The sequence below is a fragment of the Sphaerodactylus townsendi genome, linkage group LG09 (assembly GCF_021028975.2).
Source record: "Sphaerodactylus townsendi isolate TG3544 linkage group LG09, MPM_Stown_v2.3, whole genome shotgun sequence".
Classification (NCBI taxonomy): Eukaryota; Metazoa; Chordata; class Lepidosauria; order Squamata; family Sphaerodactylidae; genus Sphaerodactylus; species Sphaerodactylus townsendi.
This window is the reverse complement of record NC_059433.1, coordinates 50,210,070-50,225,800: the sequence shown is the minus strand read 5'-3', so window position 1 is coordinate 50,225,800 and position 15,731 is coordinate 50,210,070.

Here is a 15,731-nt window from a genome sequence, read left to right as displayed (position 1 = left end):
TCAGTGAAACTATAGCCCCACTCTCCTTTATATTTTCTGACAAACCCACACCTGCTAGGCATACTGATTGCCCATTACTTTTAGTGGCTGAGGAGCTGCTACACACACATCAGTGACTGCATAAATCTGGTCCTTTGCTAAGGTGAATGGAACTCTCCTGGCTCATGGAGAAGCTTCCCATCTTGCTCACAGTAAGTTACTGGATTGGAGTGGATTTTTAAGGGTTTATGTTTCTTATAAAACACCCAAACCATCCTGATAAAATAAAATAAACAACAATTAAGTACATTATTTCCATAGTACATTTCCTTTTGAAAAATCATCTGAAATGTATATTAAACTGAAGTGAAAGAAACAAACAGATTTAACTAGCACAGAAGTTATCCTTGGCAAGTTGGACAGGAAGCAACAAAACAAGTTTTTTCTAACAGCTGTCTCATTGTGGACCAAAGAAGATACATTGTGAAAATCACTTTAGGCCAGGCTGTGGATGGCTATCACTTCAGTCCTAAACAGAGCTCCTCCCTTCTAAACCTACTGACTTCAATGGGTTTAAAAGGGTGTAACTCAGTTTAGGAGAGCGCCCTGTTTAAAAGTGAAGGAAGACTCAATTAATTTCTAATTCCTTCATTGTAGCCTTGTTAGGATGTACCTTTATTCGAGAGGAAGCACTGCTGAATACAGAGGGTGATTTATTCACTGATATGTATTTGTTTACTGGATTCAAGAGTCACAGAAGAATGAGCAATGACTGAGAAAATCAGTGCTTGAATGGCTGTACTCCGTGATGAAGCAGAATGTGCTCTGCCTTCTTCCTTGGTGGTGCTGAGGATCTTTGTAGGAGGATGCAACTTTAGGGGAGGGGCTCTCCTTTGCATACTAAATGTTTCAAGGTTCAATCCCTAGAATCTCCAGTTACAAGGAACAGGCAGTAGGCATTGTGAAAGACCTCCACAGATCCTGGAGAGTTATAGCAGCTTCAGGGTTTTCTGGAGGACGCATCGGCCTTTGATCCCTTCCAGTCCGGCTTCCGTGCTGGGCATGGGACGGAGACTGTTCTCGTCGCCGTCACAGATACGCTCCGTATACAGCTTGACCGAGGCGGATCGGCGCTGCTGGTGTTGTTAGATCTCACAGCAGCGTTTGATGTGAGGCCGACCGATCTTTTGACCCACCGCCTGGCGTTTCGGGAGTGCGGGGTACCGTCCTTCAATGGATTGCCTGGTTCTCGGGACCGGAGTCCAGCAAGAGATGATGCGGGGACCAAGCTTCCGGAGGTGCAGCTTCGTGCGGTGTGCCTCAGGGGAAGCTATTGTCCCGCTGTTATTTAACATCTATCGCGACCCTTGCTCTAAAGCTAGTGCAGGCTTTGGGCTGGAGTGCCATCGGTATGCTGATGATACCCAGCTCATTCTAATGTCGATGGAGGCAAGCGCCCGCCCTGCAGCTCTACAGCGTGTTTGGAGGCGGTTGCTGGTTGGTTGATGCAGAGCAGGTTAAAACTGAATCCAGCAAAGGCGGAAATCGCTAGCTAGGTAAGCCGAGTGAGGAGGGTTTCCAACCCGCCCGGTGTGGGAAGAGATCTCGGTGGCACCGGCCCCTCGGTTAAACTGAAGTCCACCTGGATTCGTCTCTTTCTATGGAACCCAGGTGGCCCATATATTTTCCATCTTTCGCCAGGCGGCGGCTGGCTACTCTCTGACGAGACCTGGCCCACAGTGATTCATTACAGCGGTCCTCAGATTAGACTAATGCAACTTCGCTCTCAGCGGAGGACCTACCCTTGAGGCTGATCGGTGAAACTGAGGCCAGCATCACGTGGCTTCGTTTGCTCCCGCAGGCGGTTACCTCTAGAGATCACATCGCCCGTGCTGCACCGTCTGCACTGCTTCCGGTTGAATTCGAATGCGTCTTCAAGGTATTGGGTGTTAACCTTTAAAGCCTTACAGCCGGTCTGGGACCCTCATTGCCTCAGGGACCGTCTGGCCCCATATGTCCCCATTCGGTCTCTGCGTTAGAAGCGAAGGCCAATTTGGAGATCCTACCCCCCTCTATGATGCGGCTGGCCTCCACCAGGAGCCAGGGCACTGCGGCCCCTGGCCCTGCCTGGTGGAATGCTCTCCCTCAAACTGTCGGACCACCACATGAGTTCATGAGGGCCTGTAAGACTGAGTTATTCCGCCCGGGCTTTGGGAGGCGGCTGCTGATAAGTGCCCATTAACAACTAAGATCCATTGTTCCCCTCTTAAAGGGGCTGAGGAGTTAATGGCTGAAGCATATCTGTTTTAACTGAGTATGAATTAGGAACACTGCTTTTAACTGTTATGAATTTTTAGTATTATTTTTATCCTGTTATCGCTTTTATTGTGATGTAAACAGCCTAGACCCTTTGGGGGGGGGGGTATAAAATGGAACCAATAAAATAAATAAATAAAATAAATAGCAGCAATCTTGTGTTTTCTGAGGACGATCGGCCTTGATCCCTTCCAGTCCGGCTTCCGTGCTGCTGGGCACATGGACGGAGACTGTTCTCACGCCCGGCCACAGATACTTCCGGTGTATACCACAGCTTGACTGAGGCGGATCGGCGCTGCTGGTGTTGTTAGGATCTCACAGCAGCGTTTGATGTGAGGTCGACCACGCATCTTTTGACCCACCGCTTCTGGCCGCTCAAAAGCCTGCGGGGTACCGGCCTTTCAATGGATTGCCTCGCTTTCCGGACCGGAGTCCAGCAAGTGGTGAAGCGGGGACCAAGCTTCCGGAGGTGCGCCCGCCATTCGGGCGGTGTGCCTCAGGGGAAGCCGGTATTGTCCCCGGGCTGTTATTTAACATCTATACGCTACCCCTTGCTCTAAAGCTGGTGTAATGAGCTTTCTTGGGCTGGAGTGCCATCAGTATGCTGATGATACCCAGCTCATTCTAATGTCGATGGAGGGGGGAGCCCGCTTCTCGCTGCAGCTCTACAGCATTGTTTGGAGGCGGTTGCTGGTTGGTTGATGCAGAGCAGGTTAAAACTGAATCCAGCAAAGACGGAAATCTTTGGCTAGGTCAGCCGAGTGCGGAGGGTTTCCAGTCAGCCGTGGGAGTGGGAAGAGGTCTCATTGGCACCGGCCCCTCGGGTTCAAGAGCTCCGGGGTCCACCTGGATTCGTCTCTTTCTAATGGAGACCCAGGTGGGCCCATGTAACCCGGCTGGCGCTTTTTTTCCATCTTTCGCCAGGCCCGGGCGGCTGGCCTCTTCCTCTCCCCAGGCAGACCTGGCCCACAGCGTGATTCATTGCAACGGTCACCTCCAGATTAGACTACTATTGCAACTTCGGGCTCTATCGCTGGACCTACCCCTGGAGGCTGATCCGAAATTGAAACTGAGTCCAGCATGCGTGGCAAGCTCGCTTGCTCCACGCAGGCGGTTGCCTCTAGAGATCACATCACGCTCGCGGGCTGCACCGGCCTGCACTGGCTTCCGGCTGAATCTCGGAATGCGCTCTCTCAAGGTATTGGGTGTTAACTCTTTAAGGCCTTTACAGCCGGTCTGGGACCTCGCATTGCCTCAGGGACCGCCTGGGCCCCATATGTCCCACGCCGGTCTCTGCGTTATACCGGGCAGAGGCCAATTTTACTGGAGATCCTACTGCCCCTCTATGATGCGCGGGCTGGTTTTCACCAGGAGCCAGGGCTTTAACGGCCCCTGGCCCCTGCCTGGTGGAATGCTCTTCCTCAATTGAACCGGAATGTCCCAAGTGGACCACTACATGAGTTCCGCGAGAGGGCCTGTAAGACTGAGTTATTCAGTCTGGCTTTGGGGAGGCCGGGCTAAGCCTGATAAGAGCTCCATTAACAACTAAGATCCGCTGTTCCCCTCTTAAGGGAGCTGAGGAGTTAATGGCTGAACGCCATCTGTTTTAACTGAGTATGAATTAGGAACACTGCTTTTAACTGTTATGAATTTTTAGTATTTTATCCTGTTATCCGCTTTTATTGTGATGTAAACCGCCCTGAGCCCTTTGGGGGAGGGCGGTATAAAAGTGGAACCAATAAATAAATAAATAAAATAAATAGCCAATCTGTGTATGTGGACAATACTGATATTGGTGGACTAATGGTCTGAATCAGTGTAAGGCAGCTTCATGTGTATTCATGACTGTATTCAAAAGCTAAGTAGCGTCAGCTCTAATTAGTATTTGGATGAGAGACCACCAAGGAAGTAAGGTTGCTACAGAGAAGCAGGCAATGACAGTCTCTTGCCTTAAATGTCTCTTGCCTTGAAAACCTTATAATGTTGCTATGTTAGCAAATTGATTACAAAAAAATGAGAACATACTAAATATCTGCAATTTGATTTATTTATTTACTTTTTCATTTAAACAACAACAAATGACAGAAGAACAACATGGGGGGAAAACTCAAGATCCAGCAACTAAAAAAGGAAAAAAAATGGTACATATAAATGAGAGACAAAGGTATGACAACAGTGGTGGCAGACCCATGCATACATTTCTATAAAAGGTTACCAAATATCTAAAAATAAGTCCACAAGCAATTGTTGCCTATATGCCATGAATTCAAATATTCTATAATAAAGTTCTAAGGTGTTCAGTCAATTTATTCAAGGTAGGCATTTATCTTTCTGAAGTTGTAATACGTCTTTTAGCTGTAGTAAGGACATAAAAGGCACATTTTCGCTGACCACTGGTTAGCCTGAAGAAATGGCCAAGTAGTTTAAAAGTACATAGACATTCTCAATAGGCTTGTTGATTTGGTACAGCTGAGTCAGTAAAATAAAAACCCTGGAAAAGCCTGAAAACAACAAAAAACCCTGAAAAAGCTGAAAAAAACTGGAACAAAGTTCACGCTGAATACTTAGCACACCCAATAAGTGGAATCACTATGCAGCTTGTGGAGTTTTGGCCATTTAAAGTTTAAATGGAGTCTTCCATAGTGACTAGCTGCTTGGAGTCCCTTTAAACTGGCTTGAAAAATGTTTTTTTTCCAAACTGGAGAATCCCCCTTTACGGAGAATTTCCCCTTCACCTTACATACCTTTGCTTGGTGTCTGTTGGGCTTTTGGTTGGGGTCTGAGGGGGCGGGTTAAAGCCCAGCAATATTGCTGAAGCTGGCTGAAGCCTTCTTCTCTCCTTCCCTGGTGTCTGCTGCATTTTGCATACCCTGTGTGTTCGTTTCCAGGGTAACACATAGGCAAGCTCTCTGGAGATTCACTCCCAACCAATGAGAGCCATTCATTTCTGCTGGGAACTAGCTAGCTAGGTCCTCACAGAGTTTGCATAGGAGAGAGGAGAAAGCTGACATTGGTCAATGAAGGGTGAGCATAACTGCCAACACTGCTCCTTGGTCAATTAGGAAAGGTTTTTGTTCCCTGGGATATTTCAAAATTTTGGATTTTGGGTGCCTGAATGGCTCAAACAGTATAAAACACAGTGCTGGTTCCTAGCCAGCCCATTGTGTTCCAAACTGAGGTACAGTGATAGAGATTTCCCTTTGGCTCTTGAACTGGTCCTCCCTCTGTCTTATCTTTGGAGAACCTATCTTGTAGGATATTACTGGCCCTGCAGAGGAGACCTGCCTGGAGAAGGCACTGAACTAACTTGAACTTGACTAACCAAGTTTAATTTTTAATTGACTTATAACATTTTTATTGCTGTTGTTTTACTTGTTTCTACTTGTGCTTGGTGGTGGGCTGGGGGAGGCTGAGGGTTTAGGCCCAAAGGCCTAGGACCAAGTGCCCAGACTAAGTCTACACAGATCTAATTGGACTTGTTTATTTAAAAGTTACCTTAAGGGAGAGGAACAAACCTGGAAGATACTTGGCATATTATTTAAGAAAAGAAATTGGATGTATGCTTCATGATTAACACAACAGAATTTGTGAGAAAAATAAGAAAACAGTGTTTATGTTTTTAAATGCTGAAAAAGCATTTGATAATATAGGTTGGCCTTTTTATTGAAAATACTTGGAAGCTGAAATTGTTGCTCAAGATTCATGAATTGGATACATACTGTTACACAAAACAGTATGCAAGATTTTAACAAAATGAGTTTGAACTAACATCTTTCAAGTTGAAAAAGTAACATGTCAAGGATGTCCATTATTACCACATTTATTTATTTATTATATTTATACCCTGCCTCGTATTAGCATCTCTAAATGGCTTATAAAGGTTAAAAAATTAAAAACCACAATAAAAGCATCATAAATAAAACATAATTAAAACAGCAACAAAATCACATTAAAATAACCCCACCCCTTTCCTCTCACCCCACCCCTACCCCCTCAGAACAGCAGCTGTAGAAGGGGTTTCCACAGGAGGCTAACCAAATGCCTGGTTGAGAAGGAATGTCTTCACCATGTACTTAGACCCATAAAGGGTAGGCACATGGTGAATCTCTGAGGGGAGACTATTCCAGGGCTGGGGCAAACATGGAAAAAGCCCTCCCATGCATCTCCACTTCCTGCATCTTGGCAGGAAGAGGTACCACCAGGTATTCAGAAAAAATTCAGAAAATTTTTAAAATTAAATTTGATATGGAAGCCAAAAGTATGTTATTAGGCATTCTGCCAAAAATCTTTCAAAAATCTTGAAATAATTGTTTAGATACCTGATAACGGTGGCCAGTGTTACACTTGCAGCAAAATGGAAAGCAGAAGTGTTCATGCCAAGAGGAGTGCAAAAGCAAATTAGCTGAATATACAGCAATGGCAAAAATATTCAACTACGTGAATAAAAGACCAATTAAAGAATTTCAAGATAAATGGAAAACATATTACTTACATTATTCCTTAAGAATGGAGAGCAGAAAAGGAGGCTGTTGAAATAAAATATATGAATTTTTAATAATGCTCTTGATATGTTGTATTGAAATGGTTTCAAAAGGGGGAACATTTAAAGATATCATGAATAGATGATCATAAAATATGAATTTAATTTTCATTATTTGGGAAGTATTTTTTTAGAAATTTACAACCAAACAACACTACAAGCTTTGTTTTTTATCTCATTATTTCTCAGTTAAGTTTTCCAGTGGGATTTTTTATGAATTTGGCTTACATCTTCAGTTCATTCATGCATCTTTCAATTTTATGATTGCTGCTGTCAAAGAAAACAATTTCTTCACTAGCCTTGTTACAGCCTGTGCCACGTGTTTTGTATTTTTTCTGATCTTCCCCTCCCTTTTCTTCTAGTTTTTTTTATCCCAAGGTCTAGACGTCTTCTTCAGACTTGAGATAAGGAAGCACAGTGTCTTCAGCTCAGCAAAATTGGCTCTGACTATGCAGATGAAGACAATGAAAGTTAAATTAGTCCTTCCCTATTCTCAGCTTGACCTCTTTTCCTTTACCTATTGTGAGGATAATTCATATTGCAAGCTACCTTGACCACACCCTCCTTCATTTCATTCACAGACTCTTCTTCCCTTTCACCTCCTGTATGCTTTGCATCCTCACTCATGTGTTTCTTCGTGGAGGCAAGAAAAAACAAAGCATGTTTTTCATCTGCCTCTTTTGTTGGCATCTTTTTTTTTTTTTTTTTTTTTTTTTTTTTTTTTTTTTTTTTTTTTTTTTTTTTTTTTTTTTTTTTTTTTTTTTTTTTTTTTTTTTTTTTTTTCTTTTTTTTTTTTTTTTTTTTTTTTTTATTTTTTTTTTTTTTTTTTTTTTTTTTTTTTTTTTTTTTTTTTTTTTTTTTTTTATATTGTTGTTTTTTTTTTATTTTACTTTTTTTTTTTTTTTTTTTTTTTTTTTTTTCTTTAGGCCACAACTTTTTTTTAACTGGCATTTCCTTTTCAGAAAGCTTGTAGACTTCTTTGCAATACACCCTATAATTTTGTTTACCTCATGGTCAAAGTGTTGTTTTCTTCATAATCTTCCTGGAGCTGTTATGCAGCCCATGAAATACCAACAAAGAATAATTTAATTTATATACTATTTTAGTCTTGGAGTTGCTGTTGATTTAGGTGCCATATTTTAGACTTATGTGTTTTTTTAAAAATATACATGTGTTGTATGTAAGTATTTGGATGGGAGACCTCCAAGGAATACCAGAGTTATAAGGTGAAGGCAGGTGATGGCAAACCACCTCTGAATGTCTCTTACCTTAAAAACCCTAAGGGGTGCCGTAAACCAGCTGTGATTTAACACCTCCAAATGTTTTTTTATTATTATTTGTATGGTAAGTTGTGATGTATCTGTTCTTATCCTCAGAGGGAGGGCAGTATATATTAATAAGAATAAATAATAATATCTTTATGGTACCTGGGTACATTTTCTTGAAAAGCAATTTGCAGTTCCTGGAGGAAAGGACAATCTGCTATAGAAAAACAGTGCAAGGAGATCCCTACCCAAATGTCACAACTCTGATACATTTTGAACCCCTGTTGCAGTTGCTTTTATCTCTGTTCAAAAATGACAGATACCTGGTTTGACATTTACAGAGTCCATGTAGATGAGAACACAATTTATTACACAATTACACCTCATGTATGATAAATGTCTTCTTATTAACTGGAAGGAAAGGATTTCCAAGCTATCCTGGGGTAAGAGAATTTACCCCAGGATATTTTGTTCATTTGTTATAGTGTCTTCTTCCAGAAGCTGTTCAGGAATCCTCAATAGAACTAGAATGAGAGAGTATTGCTATAATTTTCTCTTGGAGCAGCATGGCCTGCTACAGTTGTAGACATTTTCAGTCACCCACGATTAGTTCACTGCACAAGAGAATCAGAATTAGCTTAGCAGTATGTTCAGATTAGTGGACAATGGCCACTTCCCCATGGCAGAATTATACCGGGTTACAATCGGCATCTTACATACTGGGTCTATTTTATCCTGGTTTCTCCCTTCGCATGGCTTCCCGTTTCTGTGAAGGAAATGAGTGAAGACCGGGAAGGAATACTCCAGTTTTTTGCACGAACCCAAGTCTTTTGTATTTACACCACAAGTGTATCTGCGCATACGAGACCTTCCCTGGTGTCCCGCATTTTGATTGGCTGTTGTTTTTGGGCAGCCGTGGGGGAAAATGAAGGCCTCTTTTTTCCAGTTCTGGATAGGGCCTGGTGCAGACCTCAACATGGCAAGCGGCAGCAAAAGACAATGGGACACAGCATCACATCACATTCCCACTCACATTCTCCTATTTTTTTTGGAAACGAGATCCCCCCCCCCCTCCCATGATATGCCCACTAACACTTGGTTCAAAGTGCACATCTCCCTAGTTCTGAGCAACCAGTACAGGTATGGAAAAGAAAATGGGAACGTTTTGGGACTCCACTCCTGATTAACGAGGCAAAATGGCACCTGGTTGATACTATGAGCAGAAAACGTGCTTGTGGGAACATTTTGGGAAGGGCGGGCTGCAATGGCTGCCAGCTCAGCCTGACATGACGTCAGGTGCGGAGAGCAGGGGGGCAAGGTAGTGGGGCAGGAAGATCAGGTGGCTGCACAGGAAAAATAAACTGGTCCTGCTCTTGTGGTATATGCACAGTAGCAGGTTCAGCGTGGGATTTTTTTTAAAAAAGAATCGCCAATTTGGTGTGAAATATTGCGGGGCAAACCTGCTTGAGGACTGGGAACTGTGCAAACTTCTTGGCCAGACTGAGATATTTCTCTTGCACTACCTGGGATATTTGGACCATGCAGAAATGACCAACGTGTCTTAGATGTCTCTTTGTAATCAAGTCAAAACTTTTCAATAGCATGGGTGGTTAGAAATACAAAGCTTTCAGTGTTAGTCTGGTTTTAAAAGAATGAGAGAGATTGCTGTGTGAGAGATCTGAAGTCTGAGTCACACTGAAAAGTTGTCTGACTTGTTTTAGAACTAGGGAGTGGCATATGCATGTTGCAATATCCCCATAGCAACCTCCTGCAGTACTTTGGAATATCTATCAAATGAAACCAGGAAATGATGTGGCTACTTGCATGCAAGCAAAAGGTTAAGCTATTGAAGATAGGTTTAATAAATAGGGCTGAGAGATCAACATTCACAGTAAAAACATTCACAGTAAGACTTGTTCTTAGATGTAGTCAAATAGTGTATTTTGAGAGCATTTTTTTTGGCTTTCCTGTTTGTACTACGGAATAGCCAGAGACATGTTCTCCTAAGAAATCCTTATATTGGTTTGAAAGATGGAAGGTAGACTACCTAATGCACTCCCTCAATTCAGATTAAGGAGCTGTTTCTCCAGGCCTGATCAAGTTAAATTTTTTATATTCATGCAGGAAGTGTAGTCCCCTAGGAGGATATGCAGCCGAGATAGGGAACAGGATTGCCAGGCTACCAGCAAGAGACCGGTGGTGGTGGTGGTGGTGGTGGTGGTGAGGGACATGGGGGGAGCTATCATTCACAGCTCCCCCCATGTGTGATATCATTTCCTGCAAAAAAAACCCCAGAAGTGATAGCACACCTCATAAGCCATAGATTTTTCATTGATTCTAAGAGTGCATGATGTCACTTCTGGGTTTTTCCAAGAACTGAAATCATGCTATTGGCCCAGTGGCCATTTTTTTAAAAAAATATCCTGCTACTGCTCCAAGCAGTTTACTGGTTATACAAATTTAGTACCTATATTCAAATGTATGGAATTTGGGCTGTACTGAATTCTAAAATGTATTTATTATACTTGATACTAGTAACTGCTAGATTAGTTATACTTAACTTTTTTTTTTACCATGGCTAAAATAGTTCAGGCCAGTTGCTAGAAATAGTTGATAATTAAGGAATAGCTAATTCAAGCAATGGCTACTGGGAGCTTAGGGAATACTCAGGAACAGTGATAGGCCTGACATGAACCTCTGTACCGGGAAGTGGTAACTCGTGAGAATTTCTCCCACACCTCTTGGACTTGTAGATCTGTCCTTCTGTTGCAGAGTAGGTTTTGGATCCAACCTAGTAGAAAAGTGATAATCCAGATGTAATTGTCTATCACTGTAATCATTGTTCTTAGAGAGAAATGATTTTAAAAATGGGGGTACTGAGTATTTTGCTTACAGTGGCAGACTCTCCTTGCCATGCCTTGAAAAGTCAGAACAGACTGATGGTTTTCTACATTAATTGTATATATCCCTAAAAAGAGATGCTTACAATTCATTTATCGCAACTGTCATTCAACTGATGATAGTTGATCAAGTTCACTAATGTTGACACTGAAGGGATATTTTCTTGTTAATTCATGCTTTGTATCATGCTATTCATTCATACTTTGTACCATGCTCACATAGGCATAGCTACCATGGGGCAGGAACCAGTGGCCAGGGCAGCCACCGTTCGGGTCATGTGGGGGGTAGAAAATTGCCACCCACACCCCTTCTCCTTCCCCCTCACCCTGCCCCACCAGGCTTGACAGAGGCTGTTGCTGGGCCAGGCTGGCTTGGCCAGGCCTGGCAGAGGCCGCTGCTGGGCGCCTTGCCCTGCCCTGCCCTGCCCGGCCTCACCCCACCCCACCAGGGCTGGCTGATGCTGCTTTGCGTGCCCCTGCCTGGCCCCGCCAGGCCCCACTGCCAACTAAGTTAAGTGGGGCGCAGGGGCGGATGGGGTGGCAGTGCAGGGGTTCATGGGGGGCAGAAAACTCGGAGTTTGCCCTGGGCTCCATTTCACCTAGCTACGCCACTGCATGCTCAGTTTCTTGAGAAGAACAGCTTCCAATATAAGCAAAGTTCTGAGGCGTAGTGGTGATGGTGGTGAAATTTATTGTCTAATAATTTGCTGAATATGTATTTAAACTACAAAGACCATGTCTTGTATTGAAAAATGCAACAGAAAGCTTTCTGTCAGCAAAGATTAGAAATTATCTGATATGCTAAAATCAGACTGCAGAGAAATGTCAAGAGGTGCTGAAGTTTCCTATAGAAGGGAAGTTCCTTATTATGGTCAACTGTGAGGAAAGACTGGATTAAATCGCTGTCTCATCTTTTTCACTTCCAGCTTTTTTGGTTGCCCTTGTTGCACTCTGTTGAGCTGTCTGTAAGTATATAAGCTACATGATTACAGTTGTGACAGACCTTCTCATTTGGTCATTCAGATGGGTGGAGATTCTTTATGATATGGTCCACAGGTTTCAGGGACAAGCCCTGCCTTGACGAATGCTTCAACTGGGCTGGGTTCCTGTTGCAAGTCCTATTATCAGAATGCAATTACTGGGATAAAGGGTGGAAATTCAGCACTTGTAGAAGCACGTCGTATGTTTGGTACCAGTAATACATTTAATCCTGTAAGAACAAAATTCTAACTTGCATTTGCATTGTCTGTGAGCACAGAACACCATAGAGAAGTATTTTACCTACTTTGCATTCATTTAATCAGATGTAGACCTGCTTGAAACCTGCTGTTTCAGTTAACATTGCTGCTCATAAGCAGAAACTGATTGTTCAAGTGAGCTGTTCAAATGCATCTGAATTAATTCCAATGTGTCTAACTATATGATTATGCTAAACATAAGAGCTCTGCTGGATCTGCACAGAAACTTGGAGCTTTCCTTTAGTTACCAACACTAGTAGCCACTGATTAACCTATCTTTCATGAATCTGCCTAATTCTCTTTTAAAGCTACCCGTGACCATCACTACATCTTCTGGCAGCAAATCCCACATTTGAATCCTGATGTATGAAGAAGAATATACTTTTGCTCATCCTGAATCTACTGCCTATCACCTTCATACTACTTTCTTGCATGATTTGATGACTTACTTTCAGCAACCATTACCTCCCCTTGGCTGACTTTGATGGTTCAAATTTTTAAAGGTATGCAATAAAAATGGGGAAAAAACATAGTTTAAGGTTTTTTATTTGAGATTTACAACTTAGGTGTGCCTTGGTTGTCTGCCCATTTACCCTTCTATAGATAAAATATGCAATCAACTCTCAGGCAGATGCCATAGACCAGTGGTGGCGAACCTATGGCACGGGTGCCAGAGGTGGCACTCAGAGCCCTCTCTGTGGGCACACGCAAACAGAGTCGCCCCCCCCCCCCATAATTGGGCCACTGGGCTCAATCATTAGCATTAAACCTAAGACCTAGTTTTGGGGAAGCAGTGTAGTAGCCCTGTTAAGTGCTGTTAAATCCCCCTGATTTTCATGTGAAGAACTAAAGCGCTATTCTTTACCTGGGGGTAAGCTCGGTTGCTGGCAATGGGACTTGCTTCTGAGTAAACCCTCCTCGGGTTGTGATTCACCCATTGGAAGAGTTGCACGGTTGCTTCAAAGCAAAGCCACCAACTACCACCAAGCTTACTCCTGAGCAACGCACGCCTCGGACTCGGAGCCAACCGTTTTTTCTGAACTAAAACCTCAGTATTCAGGTTAAATTGCCATGTTGGCACTTTGCGATAAATAAGTGGGTTTTGGGTTGCAATTTGGGTACTCGGCCTCGAAAAAATTCACTATCACTGCCATAGACTGATAGACTGCAAGAACAAAAAAGCAGGCAATGTTTCACTGTGCAGAGAAGAGTCCTGAGGTAAACATTCCATGTGTAATGGGCCTGAGGAATTCTGATCAAATATTTTTATTTGACAAGCGTATATAAAGTCCTTATAATGCTGAAGATCTCTTAATTGAACTCAGGAGACCAAGTACGGGCCAAAGGATTGTGTGCTTCTTCTCCTTCCAGGGCTATTGACAGGTGGGGATTATGAGACAAAATTCTTAGGCCCTGATCAAATTATCTGATTTGATTTCATATAGCTTTTGAGTTGGGTCCTGAAGGCATTAGGGAAGCTCAAATAGAATCATTGCCAGGGGATCCCTGATGGCACTTGGCAACTCTGCACAAAAAACTGCATGAAGACCGATCACGTGGAAGCCCCACTGGAATTGTTTTTTATTACAGTTGCAGCAGTTACAGGGAAACCACACAAACCACACAAGTTACAGGGTAATCCCACCTTTGTGTTACTTTGTCATTCTTCATGAGAATTGGCATATGAGGATAGGTGAATTAAGGGAGTGATGGGTCTTGTGTGTATGTGTAATGGGTCTACTTGTGTGTATGTGTAAAGTGCTGTCTGGTCACAACTGACTTTTAGTGACACCATCAAGTTTTCGAGGCAAGAGACATTCAGAGATGGTTTGCCATTTCCTGCTTCTGTGTGACCTGAGAGAATTCTGAGAGAACTGTGACTAGCCCTTGCTTATGCTTGCTTTTAAGAAAATGCCATTCAATTGGCTAAAGTATATTCTGTAAGGGTAATATACAAATGATATGGCCAGTCTGGAAGTCAAAATAACAAACCCTTCTAAAATAAATTAAAAATGAATCACACAAATAGAGGGTTTTACTTTTAAGGAACTAAACATGCATAGAATGAGGTTATTAGAAAGATGTTCTTCTAGGTCTCATGCATAAGATCAGAAATTAGTAGCAACAAATGAAAGGTCAGGAAATTAAAACTGTAATCTAACTTTTACATTTCACAGAATATTTGCTCCAGGCTAGAAGTTAAACTAACAAGCATTACATGAAAAACCAACCACTGCCACAGGCTCTAAATTTAAATCATAAGGCTGCAAGCACCAGATGAGAAGGCACACAGTGGTTACCAGAAAGCAGTAGGCCCTGGGCACTAGATAACATGGCCCTTTATGGACACTCTATAGACAGGACATGAATAGTATCCTAGTTGGAGCTGCTTTTCCCCCCTCATGTCATTAAGCTTGATTTATGCTAATTCACATTCACATTTTTGGAGCTTATTTTTAATGTGTGGTAGTTAAATGCAACTCAGAATCATGCAGGTGTATTTATCTGAAAATGTCACACGAGAATGATTCTTGAACTAATTATGTCAAAAATCTGCACTTTTAAGACCCAGATTCCTGTTCTCATTCCTGTTTGATGTCTGTTTTCTTGTGGGGAATCGAAGCTGCAATGCAATTTGTGAGTCTATTCCATATTTTTAAGTTCATTCATGAACATGCAGATTTGCATTTGTGTGCAGCATAATGTATGCAGAGCTCTGGACAGCATCATTCCACTTGAGGAAACAATAGGGAAGGTGAAAATATTTAGCATCTTCAGCTTCTTGTTTGTTGCTTCTGCCATCTTGTTTGCTGCTTCTGCATGTTGTGGTGGTCAACAGGAGAGGACTGATTTGCTAGTCCTCCATATGAGTGGTGAACTCTAATCTAGTGAACTGGATTTGTTTCTTCACTTCCATATATGAAGCCTGCTGGGCGATCTTGAGCCCATCATAGTTCTCTCAGAAATCTTTCAGCTCCACTTACCTCACAAGGTGTCTGTTGGGGGGAGAGAAAGGGAAGGAGTTGCTTTGAGATTCCTTACGGTTGAGAAAAGTGAGGTTTAAATCTGAACTCCTCCTCCTCCTCCTCCTCCTCCTCCTCCTCCTCCTCCTCCTCCTCCTCCTCCTCCTCTTCTTCTTCTTCTTCTTCTTCTTCTTCTTCTTCTTCTTCTTCTTCTTCTTCTTCTTCTTCTTCTTCTTCTTCTTCTTCTTCTTCTTCTTCTTCTTCTTCTTCTTCTTCTTCTTCTTCTTCTTCTTCTTCTTCTTCTTCTTCTTCTTCTTCTTCTTCTTTCCATTGCCAATCATGAACAAGGGGTTTGCTGCATGGTGGAGGTGAATTGTCGCTGCAGCAAGACTTCTTGTACAGATGTATTTCCTCTAGCCCTGCTTTTACTTTCCACCCTCTCCGCAGCAAGAAAATACACTTATAGCATGATTTAAATTTTGTTTCTCTGCCAGAGTGAGACAGTGGGCACAGCTTTGCCCTGGACCTCT